Source organism: Nomascus leucogenys, chromosome 12, assembly GCF_006542625.1.
Source record: "Nomascus leucogenys isolate Asia chromosome 12, Asia_NLE_v1, whole genome shotgun sequence".
In the NCBI taxonomy this organism is placed as follows: domain Eukaryota; kingdom Metazoa; phylum Chordata; class Mammalia; order Primates; family Hylobatidae; genus Nomascus; species Nomascus leucogenys.
This window is the reverse complement of record NC_044392.1, coordinates 2,832,215-2,850,070: the sequence shown is the minus strand read 5'-3', so window position 1 is coordinate 2,850,070 and position 17,856 is coordinate 2,832,215. Positions and strand designations below refer to the sequence as shown.

At 43.2% G+C, this 17,856-nt stretch overlaps 1 protein-coding gene across 13 annotated transcripts in view; it reads left to right on the top strand.

Annotated features, from left to right (window-relative positions):
- CSMD2 (CUB and Sushi multiple domains 2) overlaps positions 1 to 17,856 on the top strand; it is a 675,146-nt gene that overhangs the window by 478,467 nt on the left and 178,823 nt on the right. The window lies entirely within an intron of this gene.

The following is a 17,856-nucleotide window of genomic DNA, read 5'->3' as shown; positions in this document are numbered from 1 at the left end:
GGATTGTCAATGGTTTGATGGCTGGGAGAGGGCATAGGGAGAGGTAAAACCTTTTTAAGATTTACTGTCTTACATAAGAAGAAGTAAAATGGTATAATATGTTATTTTTCTTAAATTTGATGATTAGAGAAAATACAAGTTTAGGAGTACTTTTGAAAATGCTTAAAGACAATCACCCATAGAATTTAAAATAAAATGTGTACTTTGCAAATCACTAAAGAAAACTTACAAACTAAGAAATATTACCCAAAAAAGCAAGAAAATATAATAAAAGCATAAAACACAGCCAGGCATGGTGTCTCATGCCTGTAATCCCAGCACTTTGGGAGGCTGAGGGAGGTGAATCACTTGAGGCCAGGAGTTCGAGACCAGCATGGTCAACCCGGCTAAACCCCATCTCTACTAAAAATAGAAAAATTAGCCAGGCATGGTGGCATGCACCTGTAGTCCCAGCTACTCAGGAGGCTGAGGCATGAGAATCACTTGAACATGGGAGGCGGAGCTTATAGTGGGCTTAGATCATGCCACTGCACTCTCGCCTGGGTGCCAGAGTGAGACTCTGTCTCAAAAAAAAACGTAAAACAGGATGATGGAAATAAGCTTGTATTATTAGTCAACAGTAATGGCTAACTGATATAACAGATAACCCCCAAATCTCAGTGGTTTAACACAATAAAGGTTAATTTTTCACATGCTTCACAGTCCAGTGCTGGTCTGCAGTGGGGAGCAGGGTCCTGGGTGGGGATGGAGGTGTCTGTTCCACAAAGTAATTCAAGGCTCCAGGCCTCATGTAGGGAAAAGCGAATGGGGGGAGAGGAGGCAGCCTCTGGAGCAGATCCAGGTTACAGGAGCTCAGGATGGGCAGGAGACTGAGAGGGTGACCGGTTATAAGGCCCAGAGCACAGAAGTGCTGTTGTCTGAGGCTTCTCTGAAGGATTGGCAAAGAGCTAAGGTCAGGTGCCTGAGCGGAGTGCAAGACTCAGATGCTGAGCAAAGGGTCTGCAAAGGGTCTGCGAAGGGAGCAAACACAGGCTCCCAGAGAGAGGCCCCAAGATGGTGCACGGGGAAAGGAAGCCTCTACCGTGATGTGCAGAGCAACTACTGACTGACCTGTGGCAGGGAAGGCAGGAGCCATAAGGAGCTATGAGCTGGTGCCCACATGGGAAGCATTCATACTGCAAGGCAAAGATTCTTGGGTTGGATAACATTTAAAAGAATGCTGCTAAACAGAAGAATAACAAAATATTAAAAATAAAAGGTTGGGACAAAAGAATAGCATGAGAACACATGGAAGTAAAAAGCAGGGATCGCAATATTGCTTTTCTGTTAAAAAAAAAAAAAAAAAAAAGCGAGACCATCTGGCTAACACAGTGAAACCCCGTCTCTACTAAAAATACAAAAAAAATTAGCCGGGCGTGGTGACGGGCACCTGTAGTCCCAGCTACTTGGGAGGCTGAGCAGGAGAATGGCTTGAACCCGGGAGGTGGAGCTTGCAGTGAGCCGAGATTGCACCACTGCACTCCAGCCTGGGAGACACAGCAGGACTCCACCTCAAAAAAAAAAAAAAAAAAAAAGGTAAAATTCAAGGTTAAATAACATTAAAAGAGACACAGGGAATGCTTTCATATGATAAAATGCATAGTCCACAGTAATGCTAACAGTCATGAGTCTTTCTGCACTAAGTAACCTAATGAGAAAACATAAAGCAAAATCTGTCAGAAATATGAGGAGAAATTGACAATCCTTATAGGAGACTTTAGCACATCTCTTAGTCAAGTAAAAAATAAATTGAACAAAAATGGAATTATTTTAGGTGATTTTACCATTTGATGATTATTTAATACTATGTGCTAGATGCTTTATATGTGATTTCATTTATGATAATACTCTTAGCAACGCTGCTTGATTGAAATTACAGCCATTTTACACGGGGTAAACTGAGGCTCTGCAAGGTCACCAAATTAGCTCTCTCAGAACTAGTATTTGAGGCCGGGCGCAGTGGCTCACGCCTGTAATCCCAACACTTTGGGAGGCCGAGGCGGGTGGATCACGAGGTCAGGAGATCGAGACCATCCTGGCCAACATGGTGAAACCCCGTCTCTACTAAAAATACAAAAATTAGCTGGATGTGGTGGCTTGCGCCTGTAATCCCAGCTACTCAGAAGGCTGAGGCAGGAGAATCGCTTGAACCCAGGAGGTGGAGATTGCAGTGAGCCGAGATGGCACCACTGCACTCCAGCCTGGTGACAGAGCAAGACTCCATCTCAAAAAAAAAAAAAAAAAAAAACAAGAACTACAATTTGAACCCAGGTCTTTGGCTCCACAGCCAGTGTTTTTACTTTATGGAAACATTTCTTCCAAGGACAAAGATACATTGGCCCCTCACAGAATCCCTGACACCTACAGGGCAGACTCTGGACTCTGTCTAGTGATAGGCAGTCTCAGAGCCTCTGGTTACAGGCTGATGAGGAAGAGAGGGCAGCTGGCCGGAGGTCGCCCAGCACGTTAAAGTGAAGCACAAGGTCACTACCCTGGGACATTCTGCAACGTTTTCAGTGACCTGAAGCCCAGTTTTATTTTTCCACTTTAGTAAATAACCAAAGAATCTTTTATTTCTTTTGAATGCCAGCTGGTCTCTGAAGAGAAGAGTCTTTTATTTTGCTCTAGACACCAATGCTGGATTTGGGCTTTGGACTGTCTTCTCAGTTTTTGCTCTTTGGATAGCATGATACTTAATTATTGTCTGCTATTATGGTCATGGTTTAATTGTTGGTTTGCAGCTCGGGCAGCTTAGAGGGGGGCATTTGATAAAACAAGTATTATTTTCTTATTGCCCTTTCCAGTGTCACCAAGGGTAATTTCAGCTGCATTCTCACGTGGGGACAGGAGTGATTTCTGACCCCCTTCCCCCTGCAGCAGCTGTTCGTTCACATGCCATTTTCCCCTAATGTAAAGATCCACCATCATGACTCACATCAGCGATGGGTTTATTGTGTTCCCGCAGTGGTGACTGTTGGTTGGGCACATCCAAAGCCCTTTCATATTCTGGGGCCCAGTCAGAAGGCAAGTGAAATCAACATGTCAAGGTGCCATGAATTTTTTTTCTTTTCTCATTTTTGCCTGTCTTTTTTCTTTTTTAATTTATAAAGAAAAGAGGTTTATTTGGCTCATGGTTCTGCAAGCTATACAAGAAGCATGGCGCCAGCATCTCCTTTTGGTGAGGGCCTCAGTAAGCTTCTACTCATGGTGGATAGAGAAGGGGAAGCCAGCATGTCACATGGCAAGAGAATGAGCAAGAGAAGTGGGGGAGGAGCCACGCTCTTTTTTTTTAAATTTTATTATTATTTAAGTTTTAGGGTACATGTGCACAACGTGCAGGTTTGTTACATATGTATACATGTGCCATGTTGGTGTGCTGCACCCATTAACTCGTCATTTAGCATTAGGTATATCTCCTAATGCTATCCCTCCCCCCTTCCCCCACCCCACAACAGTCCCCGGTGTGTGATGTTCCCCTTCCTGTGTCCATGTGTTCTCATTGTTCAATTCCCACCTATGAGTGAGAACATGCGGTGTTTGGTTTTTTGTCCTTGCGATAGTTTGCTGAGAATGATGGTTTCCAGCTTCATCCATGTCCCTACAAAGGACATGAACTCATTTTTTATGGCTGCATAGTATTCCATGGTGTATATGTGCCACATTTTCTTAATCCAGTCTATCATTGTTGGACATCTGGGTTGGTTCCAAGTCTTTGCTATTGTAAATAATGCCGCCATAAACATATGTGTGCATGTGTCTTTATAGCAACATGATTTATAATCCTTTGGGTATATACCCAGTAATGGGATGGCTGGGTCAAATGGCATTTCTAGTTCTAGATCCCTGAGGAATCGCCACACTGACTTCCACAATGGTTGAACTAGTTTACAGTCCCACCAACAGGGTAAAAGTGTTCCTATTTCTCCACATCCTCTCCAGCACCTGCTGTTTCCTGACTTTTTAATGATAGCCATTCTAACTGGTGTGAGATGGTATCTCATTGTAGTTTTGTTTTGCATTTCTCTGATGGCCAGTGATGACGAGCATTTTTTCATGTGTCTTCGCTGCATAAATGTCTTCTTTTGAGAAGTGTCTGTTCATATCCTTCACCCACTTGTTGATGGGGTTGTTTGTTTTTTTCTTGTAAATTTGTTTGAGTTCATTGTAGACTCTGGATATTACCCTTTGTCAGATGAGTAGATTGCAAAAATTTTCTCCCATTCTGTAGGTTGCCTGTTCACTCTGCTGGTAGTTTCTTTTGCTGTGCAGAAGCTCTTTAGTTTAATGAGATCTCATGTGTCAATTTTGGCTTTTGTTGCCATTGCTTTTGGTGTTTTAGACATGAAGTCCTTGCCCATGCCTATGTCCTGAATGGTATTGCCTAGGTTTTCTTCTAGGGTTCTTATGGTTTTAGGTCTAACATTTAAGTCTTTAATCCATCTTGAATTAAGTTTTGTATAAGGTGTAAGGAAGGGATCCAGTTTCAGCTTTCTACACATGGCTAGCCAGTTTTCCCAGCACCATTTATTAAATAGGGAATCCTTTCCCCATTTCTTGTTTTTGTCAGGTTTGTCAAAGATCAGATAGTTGTAGATGTGTGGCATTATTTCTGAGGGCTCTGTTCTGTTCCATTGGTCTATATCTCCGTTTTGGTACCAGTACCATGCTGTCTTGGTTACTGTAGCCTTGTAGTATAGTTTGAAGTCAGGTAGCATGATGCCTCCAGCTTTGTTCTTTTGGCTTAGGATTGACTTGGCGATGCGGGCTCTTTTTTGGTTCCATATGAACTTTAAAGTAGTTTTTTCCAATTCTGTGAAGAAAGTCATTGGTAGCTTGATGGGGATGGCATTGAATCTATAAATTACCTTGGGCAGTATGGCCATTTTCATGATATTGATTCTTCCTACCCATGAGCATGGAATATTCTTCCATTTGTTTGTATCCTCTTTTATTTCATTGAGCAGTGGTTTGTAGTTCTCCTTGAAGACTTCCTTCACATCCCTTGTAAGTTGGATTCCTAGGTATTTTATTCTCTTTGAAGCAATTGTGAATGGGAGTTCACTCATGATTTGGCTCTCTGTTTGTCTGTTATTGATGTATAGGAATGCTTCTGATTTTTGCACATTGATTTTGTATCCTGAGACTTTGCTGAAGTTGCTTATCAGCTTAAGGAGATTTTGGGCTGAGATGATGGGGTTTTCTAGATATACAATCATGTCATCTGCAAACAGGGACAATTTGACTTCCTTTTTTCCTAATCGAATACCCTTTCTTTCCTTCTCCTGCCTGATTGCCCTGGCCAGAACTTCCAACACTATGTTGAATAGGAGTGGTGAGAGAGGACATCCCTGTCTTGTGCCAGTTTTCAAAGGGAATGCTTCCAGTTTTTGTCCATTCAGTATGATATTGGGTGTGGGTTTGTCATAAATAGCTCTTATTATTTTGAGATACGTCCCATCAATACCTAATTTATTGAGAGTTTTTAGCATGAAGTGTTGAATTTTGTCAAAGGCCTTTTCTGCATCTATTGAGATAATCATGTGGTTTTTGTCTTTGGTTCTGTTTATATGCTGGATTACATTTATTGATTTGTGTATGTTGAACCAGCCTTGCATCCCAGGGATGAAGCCCAGTTGATCATGGTGGATAAGCTTTTTGAAGTGCTGCTGGATTCGGTTTGCCAGTATTTTATTGAGGATTTTTGCATCAATGTTCATCAAGGATATTGGTCTAAAATTCTCTTTTTTGGTTATGTCTCTGCCAGGCTTTGGTATCAGGATGATGCTGGCCTCATAAAATGAGTTAGGAAGGATTCCCTCTTTTTCTATCGATTGGAATAGTTCCAGAAGGAATGGTACCAGCTCCTCCTTGTACCTCTGGTAGAATTCAGCTGTGAATCCATCTGGTCCTGGACTTTTTTTTTGGTTGGTAAGCTATTAATTATTGCCTCAATTTCACAGCCTGTTATTGGTCTATTCAGAGATTCAACTTCTTCCTGGTCTAGTCTTGGGAAGGTGTATGTGTCGAGGAATTTATCCATTTCTTCCAGATTTTCTAGTTTATTTGCATAGAGGTGTTTATGGTATTCTCTGATGGTAGTTTGTATTTCTGTGGGATCAGTGGTGATATCCCCTTTTTCATTTTTTATTGCATCTATTTGATTCTTCCCTCTTTTCTCCTTTATTAGTCTTGCTAGCAGTCTATCAATTTTGTTGATCTTTTCAAAAAACCATTTCCTGGATTCATTGATTTTTTGAAGGGTTTTTGTGTCTCTATTTCCTTCAGTTCTGCTCTGATCTTAGTCATTTCTTGCCTTCTGCTAGCTTTTGAATGTGTTTGCTCTTGCTTCTCTAGTTCTTTTAATTGTGATGTTAGGATGTCAATTTTGGATCTTTCCTGCTTTCTCTTGTGGGCATTTAGTGCTATAAATTTCCCTCTACACACTGCTTTGAATGCATCCCAGAGATTCTGGTATGTTGTGTCTTTGTTCTCGTTGGTTTCAAAGAACATCTTTTTTTCTGCCTTCATTTCCTTATGTACCCAGTAGTCATTCAGGAGCAGGTTGTTCAGTTTCCATGTAGTTGAGTGGTTTTGAATGAGTTTCTTAACCCTGAGTTCTAGTTTGATTGCACTGTGGTCTGAAAGACAGTTTGTTATAATTTCTGTTCTTTTACATTTGCTGAGGAGTGCTTTACTTCCAACTATGTGGTCAATTTTGGAATAGCTGTGGTGTGGTGCTGAAAAGAATGTATATTCTGTTGATTTGGGGTGGAGAGTTCTGTAGATGTCTATTAGGTCTGCTTGGTGCAGAGCTGAGTTCAATTCCTGGATATCCCTGTTAACTTTCTGTCTCATTGATCTGTCTGATGTTGACAGTGGAGTGTTAAAGTCTCCCATTATTATTGTGTGGGAGTCTAAGTCTCTTTGTAGGTCACTGAGGACTTGCTTTATGAATCTGGGTGCTCCTGTATTGGATGCATATATATTTAGGATAGTTAGCTCTTCTTGTTGAATTGATCCCTTTACCATTATGTAATGACCTTCTTCGTCTCTTTTGTTCTTTGTTGGTTTAAAGTCTGTTTTATCAGAGACTAGGATTGCAAACCCTGCCTTTTTTTGTTCTCCATTTGCTTGGTAGATCTTCCTTCATCCCTTTATTTTGAGCTTATGTGTGTCTGTGCACGTGAGGTGGGTTTCCTGAATACAGCACACTGAAGGGTCTTGACTCTTTATCCAATTTGCCAATTTGTGTCTTAATTGGAGCATTTAGCCCATTTACATTTCAGGTTAATATTGTTATGTGTGAATTTGATCCTGTCATTATGATGTTAGCTGGTTATTTTGCTCATTAGTTGATGCAGTTTCTTCCTAGCCTCAATGGTCTTTACCATTTGGCATGTTTTTGCAGTGGCTGGTACTGGTTGTTCCTTTCCATGTTTAGTGCTTCCTTCAGGAGCTCTTTTAGGGCAGGCCTGGTGGTGACAAAATCTCTCAGCATTTGCTTGTCTGTAAAGGATTTTATTTCTCCTTCACTTATGAAGCTTAGTTTGGCTGGATATGAAATTCTGGGTTGAAAATTCTTTTCTTTAAGAATGTTGAATATTGGCCCCCACTCTCTTCTGCCTTGTAGAGTTTCTGCTGAGAGATCAGCTGTTAGTCTGATGGGCTTCCCTTTGTGGGTAACCCGACCTCTCTCTCTGGCTGCCCGTAACATTTTTTCCTTCATTTCAACTTTGGTGAGTCTGAATTATGTGTCTTGGAGTTGCTCTTCTCGAGGAGTATCTTTGTGGCGTTCTCTGTATTTCCTGAATTTGAATGTTGGCCTGCCTTGCTAGATTGGGGAAGTTCTCCTGGATAATATCCTGCAGAGTGTTTTCCAACTTGGTTCCATTCTTCCCATCACTTTCAGGTACACCAATCAGACGTAGATTTGGTCTTTTCACATAGTCCCATATTTCTTGGAGGCTTTCTTCATTTCTTTTTATTTTTTTTTCTCTAAACTTCTCTTCTCGCTTCATTTCATTCATTTCATCTTCCATCACTGATACCCTTTCTTCCAGTTGATCGCATCGGCTACTGAGGCTTGTGCATTCGTCACATAGTTCTCATGCCATGGTTTTCAGCTCCATCAGGTCCTTTAAGGACTTCTCTGCATTGGTTATTCTAGTCAGCCATTCATCTAATTTTTTTTCAAGGTTTTTAACTTCTTTGCCATTGGTTCAGACTTCCTCCTTTAGCTCGGAGTAGTTTGATCTTGTGAAGCCTTCTTCTCTCAACTCGTCAAAGTCATTCTCCGTCCTGCTTTGTTCCATTGCTGGTGAGGAGCTGCATTCCTTTGGAGGAGGAGAGGCACTCTGATTTTTAGAGTTTCTGGTTTTTCTGCTCTGTTTTTTCCCCATCGTTGTGGTTTTATCTACCTTTGGTCTTTGATGATGGTGACATACAGATGGGTTTTTGGTGTGGATGTCCTTTCTGTTTGTTAGTTTTCCTTCTAACAGTCAGGACCCTCAGCTGCAGGTCTGTTGGAGGTTGCTGGAGGTCCACTCCAGACCCTGTTTGCCTGGGTATCAGCAGCGGTGGCTGCAGAACAGCAGATATTAGTGAACCGCAAATGCTGCTGCCTGATCATTCCTCTGGAAGTTTTGTCTCAGAGGAGTAACCAGCCGTGTGAGGTGTCAGTCCGCCCCTGCTGGGGGGTGCCTCCCAGTTAGGCTACTCGGGGGTCAGGGACCCACTTGAGGCGGCAGTCTGCTGGTTCTCAGATCTCAAGCTGCATGCTGGGAGAATCACTACTCTCTTCAAAGCTGTCAGACAGGGACATTTAAGTCTGCAGAGGTTTTTGCTGCCTTTTGTTTGTCTGTGCCCTGCCCCCAGAGGTGGATCCTACAGAGGCAGGCAGGCCTCCTTGAGCTATGGTGGGCTCCACCCAGTTCGAGCTTCCTGGCCACTTTGTTTACCTACTCAAGCCTCGGCAATGGTGGGTGCCCCTCCCCCAGTCTTGCTGCCGCCTTGCAGTTTGATCTCAGACTGCTGTGCTATCAAGGCTCCGTGGGCACAGGACCCTCCGAGCCACGTGCAGGATATAATCTCCTAGTGTGCCGTTTGTTAAGCCCATTGGAAAAGCACAGTATTAGGGTGGGAGTGACCCGATTTTCCAGATGCTGTCTGTCACCCCTTTCTTTGACTAGGAAAGGGAATTCCCTGACCCCTTGTGCTTCCCAGGTGAGGCAATGCCTCGCCCTGCTTCGGTTCATGCACAGTGCGCTGCACCCACTGTCCTGCACCCACTGTCCGGTACTCCCCAGTGAGATGAACCCGGTACCTCAGTTGGAAATGCAGAAATCACCCGTCTTCTGCGTTGCTCACACTGGGAGCTGCAGACTGGAGCTGTTCCTATTCGGCCATCTTGACTCCACCTCCCTTTGCATGTCTTTCCAATTTGCAATGGGATAGAGATAAACTGCCTATAAGCAGGGAGCTGGGAATCGTTTGTTTGTTTTTTTGTTTTTGTTTTTAAAAAATACCTAGTGTGTCCAAGTTTCCTTCAGACTAAAAGAACTGAGGACCATAATCCCAGAAGCAAGTTTTTCCTGTGGACAGCACTTGAGAGGGACAGGCCCCTGCAGTGAAAATCCACTGTCCTCCCAGCTTCTTAGATTTAGGCTCTGGTAGAAAATCTTCTGTTGCTGAAGCTGAGTGTCGTGAACCTTACACTAGTCTTAGCAAAGCACAGTGGAGTCTCAGAGGAGGCTGGTGGGAAGAGGTAAGGGAGTGAGGGCCAGGTGGTTCCACCCTTGCCTAGGGCCTGCTATTGGTTGGTGGGGGCGTGGGTGTGGCAGTGGGAGGTGGAACTCTGAAAATACCATGAGGAAAGGCATGTGGAGATCTCAGACTTGAACAGGGATATCTGCACATCCCAGGGTGTCCCTGCAGCCAGCAATCAAGTCAAGATCCAGCCCCCACAGGGCAAGCAGAATTTCAGGGCAACCCCACCGAGGAATGGGAGAGAGAACCAGGGGCCAGTGAGACCCAGTTACCTGAGCTGGCATACTTGCTGGAGTTAGACTGCAGATTATCATGAGTGCCCAAGATGCAACCCAGGCAAACCAGATACCAGATTTAGGATGATGAGACCAACTCAAAAGCCCTCCTTTGGTGGAACCCCTCCCTCACTGCCCTCAGCCCTGCCCCAGGACCAGGGAAACTGCTCTCAGTAGGAGAATGGGGACCATGAATTCCTCACTCCTCTGCAGCTGGGACATTGTCACCGTTTCCTGAGCCACGGCTTCAGGTCTCAGCCACCTGCATTTCATGCTTTGTCTTCCTGAAGAGCTTGTCATTTCCTGGGTGGGCCAGCCTCTACATCCCCTCTGTGTCTTGGCATACCGTATTTTCTCTGCCTGCATTCTGTCCCCTTCTCACCCTCCTCACCCACCCCCTTCATCCGGACTCATCCTGTTAATCTCTCATCTCTCTTTTCTCTGATAAAGATATCAAGACTCAGCTCAGTAGTTACCTCTCCCAGGAGGCCTGGTCTCATAACTTTGGCCTAAGTTAGGGGGCTTCTCTGTACATACCTTTACTGTAGACTGTACCACATGCAGGGGTGGAAGCATGCCATATTCCTATCTGAATCACCAGTGCCTAGTGTGCTATCTGAACCTAGTACTTACTATTTATAGATTTAAAGTATGACTATCAGTATCACTGTAGGCTCAGGGAACCTAAAGGGCTGGATTTAAAAAGTGTGAGACCATGGTTGCCGTATCCCAGTTTCTCCCAGATTTAGATTCAGCAGTGAGCTCTGGCCCAGGTTCTGTGTGGCTAGATTCTGTGTCTTTGGTAGTGTAGAGCACCAAAGATACAGCTGTAAGATCCAAGGGGCTGGATGTGGATGGTAAAGGAAGAGCTCAGAACTTCCAGAGAAATAGGATGTATCCTCCTTAGTATGTAGGATTTGTTTAAGTTGCCTCTTGTCAAGTGACAGATGCTTGGCAAGGACAGTGGGTGAGTTTGGATGAACCACAGGGGTCCCTGAAAGCTGGTGAGCCATTTGTTCATTCGTCAATTCAATCAGACGACATTCAGAAAGGGGCTAGTACAGGTCAGGCCTCATGCTGGGTACCAGAGATATAGAAGTGAATGAGACACTGGCACAAGAGTTGAGGGATTCAGCAAGACAGGGAAGTCAACGGATGACTCTGATAGAGCAGGAGCCTGTAGAGGGAGCATCTCACCAGACTGAGGGGATGGGGAGGACAAGGAGAAGCCTGTGGCAAAGCTCCCCACTGGATGTGAGGCACCTACCAATACACATCAGTCAGGGGGTAGAAGAATTTACTAGGGCTGCTGTTACAAACTGAATAGCTTAAAATAACAGAAATGTGTTTTGTTCACAGTTCTAGAGGCTAGAAGTCCAAAATCATGTTCTCAATGGGCCAAGATCCCTCTGGAAATGCTGGGGAAGAATCTGTCTCATGTGTCTTGTAGCTTCTGGTGGTTGCCAGGAACCCTTGGCATTCCTTGTCTTGCAGACACATTACTTCTATCTGTGCCTCCATCACATGGTCTCCTTCCCTGTGTCTCCCCTTCGTCTCTGTATCCAAATCTCCCTCTCTTTTCTCTTATCATGATATCAGTCATTAGATTTAGGGCCCACCCTAACCCAGTATGCCCTTCTTGTCATAACTTGATTACATCTGATTCTGTTTCCAAATAAGGTCACAGTCACACAGGTACCAGGGGTAAGGACTTGAGCATATCCTTTTGGGACTCAAGTCAACCCGCTACAGGTGGCATGGGGGCATGTGCAGGGGGATCTTCCAGGCAGAGAGAAGGCTCTGAAGCAAGAGAATAAGAAGGAAATCAGTAAAGGGTTAGAATAATGGGAGAAGGTAACTGGGGCAGCCCAGGGGGGACTTGGTGCGTCCCCTCAGAAGTCTGACTTTATCCTGTAGAGAAGGAGGAGAGACTGGGTCAGAGGAGTGGTTCAGAAAGATAGACCTCGTCCTGATGGAAAAGGTGGATTGAAAGGATGGGAGGAGAACTGGATCCAGGAAGGCCAGTTACTCTTTCGATTCCTCTGAATTTGCTTTTCCCTCTTTTGCCATCTTCCTCTCCCTCAATTTCTCCACACTTTCCTTCCTTCAAAACTGTTTCAAAGACACTGCCTCCTTGAAGCTTTCCTTGCCTCTTCAAATTAAAAGAAGAAGAAGATGGTGTAAAAGAAAGGCCTTTGGTACCAGACAGACATGGTTTGAATACCGGCTCTGACCCTTGCTAGTTGCCTCTGTTAATCCCTTGGAACTTCAGTTCCTCCACAGCAAAATAGTGAGAATACACTCTCAACTGCAGGGTTTTATGAGGATATTCGGCAATGCACATAAAGCAGTTGGCACATAGGAGATTTTCTACAAACATTTAGCTCTTTTTCTCCTCCGGTTATTTTGATAGCATCTTATTTATCCCACTCTTTAGCACCTATTGCACATATTATTATGTTTTGGGTGTCTCCTTCAGTAAGCTTCCTCCAGGGCAAACACAGAGCCTTACACATTTCTGCAGCTCTCAACACAGAGCTTGACATGCAACATGCTTCATTCCTCTTCCCTGGAAATGGCCTGTCTTGTGTTTGTGGTCCAAAGAAACGCACACACAGACAAGCAAGTCATCAGTAGGAAGGAAGATCTTTTCACCTCTTTCCTCCACTTCAGTTTCTCCTACCTGGGGGCACAGTGCAATGGGGAGGGGGCTGCAAACTGTTTTCAGGATATCAAAAGCCAGAAGACCCAGTGTTCACCTACAGGAGAGCTGCTCACGCAAACCCCAATGTCTGTTTTGGCCTGGAATTATCTCTATCGATCAGAACTGCTCGTTAGCATTTATAGACTCTGACTTCTATAAGATAAGTATTCAGTAAGAGTCTTAATAAATGTTGTTGGGTTGGCAAACCAAGTCTTTACTGGCCATCATCAAAGGTTTATAATAAAAGGGGTCACTGGCCCCCTGTGGCAGCCCCTAGCTAATTTCCCTGCATCCATTCTTGCCCTTGTCAATCTTTTCTTACCGAGGCATCAAGAGTGATCTTAAAATGTAAACCGGAACCTGTCAGATCTCAGCTTAAAATATACCAATGACTTCCCTCAGCTCCTATAGTACACACCAAACATCTTCTCCCACCCACGGAGTCCCACCAGCCCTGCCCCTGCCTGCCTCTCCTGGCCCAGTGTCAGCCTGCATGGCCTTTCCATTGGGACCTTTGCACTTGCTGTCCTTTATTCACTGCAGGCTTCCTCCCACCTCGCACCCCGCCTGCTTTCCACGTGGCTTGGCATCTTGCTTAAATGCCACCTGCCTAGAAGGTCTTCTCCGGCCACTCTGTCTAAAGTGGATGCTCTGCCTCAGCACTCTGCCATGTCCTGCCCTGTGCTAGACACAGCTGATAATTTTTTAGTGAGTTTGTGTCTGGGGGGTTATTGCCCATCTCCAGAAGCCCCCGGAGAATGGCACCCTGTCTGTCATCTTCACTGTCACACTGCAGCACCCCGCATATGGGAGGGGCTTAAGTGAATGAGTGCCAAAAGGGGCTTGAACTTGAGCCTCTGTCCTTTCCGTTGCCATCTTGTATTGTTCGTGCACACAGAGAACCCCGCCACCTCCTCCCCTCTTCTGCACTCTTCTCCGCAACATGAATGCCAAGCCTTTGACTTTGTCTGTTTATCAGATCAGCTAAGCCGAATGCAATCAACTGGCATTTTTAATTCATATCAGCTTATGTATGACTCACATGTAAACTGTTGATGATTGATAGAGCCTCTCCAGCCCCTGCCTAGCTCTCAACCACAGCCTCTTCCTCCTAGAGATGTGGGCAGCATTGTTAGGAGAGAGTAGAAGCACTAAGGTCTGACCTGGATTAGTATTAAATAATAGCAATTCCAGCTTACTGTCTAACCAGCCCATGACCTTGTGCAAGTTACCTACCCTCTTAGAGCCTCAGTATTCTCATTGTTAAAGATGAGACTAGTCCTACCTACAAAATAAAGATGCTTGCACGGACTCCATGGGCTAATGTGAAAGTGCCTTATACACAGTGGTTGTTATGGAAACACATTTTCTTTCATGTCTATTTAGTCCCCATATTCTTGCTTTTCTCAGCTTCCTGTCAGACTGGGGTTTCATTCGTTCATTCATTGATTCACTCACTCATTCATTCAGTTGTTCACCCTCAGGATTTCACATGGCCTCTAGAGTCAGTCTCTAACTAGAATACGATAAAGCCCAAACTCTCATAGCTAATTTTGAGACTCTCATTCTCTTCCCTCTCTCAATCAGCTGTATTCTCTATGGCATCCTAATACCACCTGAACTCAAGTATGGAGTTGCCTTTCTTCCCGGACAGCTTCACCTCCTCTCTGCCTCCAGGTCTTATCTCATGTTATTAAATCCAAAGAAAGCACTCTCCTTTCACGCCACCCAAACTTCAGGTCTCATCTCCTTTTGCATTCCCTGATGAGTGTGGCCCACACCAACCTCTTTTCTGAGAGCACGTACAGCCACACCACACGGCTGGCACTTGGTCTCCTCTTGGCTGCTGATTTCACAGTGCATTGATCACCACAGAGAAAGCAGAGAAGGCAGGGGGCAGCCTGGCACAGCAGTGAGTATGAGTGTTTGTGCTCTGTCCTAGGGATCTCCTTCCCCCTCTTTTCAAATCAAATGTGGGGCCCCAGCCTCACACAGGTCCTGGTTTTGAGGAATCCCCTCCTATATCTATAAAAGATTCTACCTAGGAGATCCAAGAGATTCTCTTGGTTTCTAATAGTACTAACTAATGACTGAAAGTAAGAAACACACACACGCGTATATATATACACACACACACATATATACACACATACACACATATATACACACACACACATATATATATCTGACAATAAATAACTAGAAAATGTGACTAAACATTAAATCTCATTCACAATAGAACCAAAACCGTAAACTTACGGACTGCCAAAGAGGAAATTTAACAAGAGGTGTGCAAAGAAGAAAACCGTAACAAAGATGAAAAATATAAAACTTTGCAAAGTTCATAAACTAAGTTATTTACAATGTTCCTGGCTGGGGAAAATTAGTAACATAAAGATATCAATTATCTCCAAATTAATCAATGTGTGTATAATTCCAATCAAAATCTCAATCACATTTTTTTGGGACTTGGTAACCATAAAGTTCATCTAAAAGAGTAAATTTGGGAAATTAGTAAGTTTTAGGGAAAAAAATCAAACTTTGAGAATATAGAAACCCAAGTAAGGTGAGTAGCTATGTTCCTGGTACCACAAGTAGATTCTAGTATAGGGAAAGGAGAGACCACTGGACTTGAGAGAAGAGTCCAGAAACAGCCCGCAACTGAGGGGACATTTCAAATCAGTAGGGAGAATCAGGATTCTTCAGCTATGAGAATGTCATCATCCATGGCTATCATGAGCACCATCCAAAATGTCAGACACATCCTAGGCAAAAAAGGCCTGGTTCCACACTCATGAAAATTATGATCTAGTTAGGGAGAAGCATAGTCTACAAATAAGTACACTAAAGATAGACTGGTAGATGCTACAGAGGGAGTAAACAGATGTTTGGTAGGCAAAGTGTGGAAGAGGCTACTTTAGATAGGTGTTGGGACAATTGAGTTTCAATCTGGAAGAATAATGAACTTATTTAGCCTCAAGAAATGAAACTAGCCAGGCACAGTGGCTCACACCTGTAATCCCACGACTTTTGGAGGCGGAGGCAGGAGGATTGCTTGAATCCCAGCATTCAAGACCAGCCTGAACAACACAGAAAAACCCCATCTCTACAAAAAATAAAATTAATCAAACATGGTGGCATGTACCTGTGGTCCCAGCTACTCAGGAGGTTGTAGTGAGTTATGATTGCACCACTGAACTCCAACCTGGGCAACCAGATAGGCCCTGTCTCAAAAAGAAAAGAAAAGAATGAAACTGTACAAGTCCCAGGAAAGTATTAAAGTTTTGATTAAAGTTTTGTTTTGTTTTTGAATCATTGGGTCAGGGAGAGGTCTGCCCAAGCATAACATGACATCCAGTATCCTTAAAGGAAAATGTTAACGTATTTGGTTACATAAAATGAATCACTTCTTACCAAAATGGATACCACAAACCAAAGTTAAATGAGAAAAAGTCACCAGACACTAGTAGCAACAAATATATCATATAAAAGAGAAATCAAAATATAGAAGATAAATAAAAGTCATAATATGTAAGTAGAATTTTAAAAGTTTGCATCCATCAATTAAGATGGATAAAGAATTTGAAAGCTACAAATGTCCAGTAAATATGTGCAAAGATACCCAACCTTGCTAAATCATCTAAACTCAAAACTGCCGGAGAGATTCCATTGTGGTCTAGCAGATGGGGGAGCATTTTCATAAAGAATATATTTACAGCATTATAATATCTAATGCTGATGAGGTGAACTTTAGAGAGAATAGTAACATCAATGCTGATTAGTGCGAATGTAAATTGAAACAATCACTTGAGAGGATAATTTAGCAAGATTTATTTTAAATTTTTTATTTATTTTATTTTTATTTATTGATTTAGTGTTTTGAGATGCAGTCTCGCTCTGTCGCCCAGGCTGGAGAGCAGTGGTGAGATCTCAACTCACTGCAACCTCCGCCTTCCAGGTTCACGCCATTCTCTTGCCTCAGCCTCCTGAGTAGCTGGGACTACAGGTGCCCACCACCTTGCCCAGCTAATTTTTTTGTATTTTTAGTAAAGACAAGGTTTCACTGTGTTAGCCAGGATGATCTTGATCCCCTGACCTCGTGATCTGCCCGCCTCAGCCTCCCAAAGTGCTGGGATTACAGGTGTGAGCCACCGCCCCCGGCCTAAAATTTTTAAATAGATGCCCTTCTCCTCCTAGAATTACTTCGGCAAGTCAACTGAAATATTAGCAGAAATGCACAAAGCTACATAAAGATGCAAATGTTCCTTGCAATTTCATGTGAAATTGTGTTATATAACAATGTCCATTTCTGCAGAAAAATGAGGGTGATGTTTTTGTCCATGATATAGTATTAAATGAAGAAAGAAAGTTATAGAAAACTACATAAAATATGTCTCATTTTGAGGGAAGAATATATATGTGTGCTCATTGAAAAAAACTCTGGAAGCATATGTACCAAACCTACTATTAATTGAATAGCTCTGGAGAACAGGTTGGCTGTGTGAAAGAGAGACTTTTTTAAAATTCAGTACATCTGTATATTGTTTGCCTTTTCTCTGCCTCGAGTATGTCTTATTTTTAAAATTTAAAAAGATATTTTTAAAAAGAGATAGTGATAAATGGATTGGATCTGGAACACACAAAAAAAGGCATCAGTGGAGAAACTGGTGAAATTCAAATAAAGTCTGGAGTGTAGTTCATAGTAAGTATGCCAAAAATTGCTTTCTTAGTCGTGACAAATGCACTGTGGAAATGTAAGATGTTAGCAATAGAAGAAATGGTGAAGGGTCTATGGGAACACTGTATTATCTTTGCAACTTTTCTGTAAGTCCAAAATTATTCCACGATAATAAAAAAAATTGATTAACAGAGAGAGTCTTACAGGCTTGTAGCCAAGGTATCTTTGGCTGTTAGAATCTTTGGTTCCAGAAAATTTCAGGTTACTACTTGAGCTCCGTTGCTCTGAGAGCTCTGTCTCTGTCCTGCAGACTCCTACACAGAGAGACCCCTACCTGGCCTCCTGAGGTCTGCAGAGATTATCTAAGCCAGGCCTATATATAGCTAATATCCCCA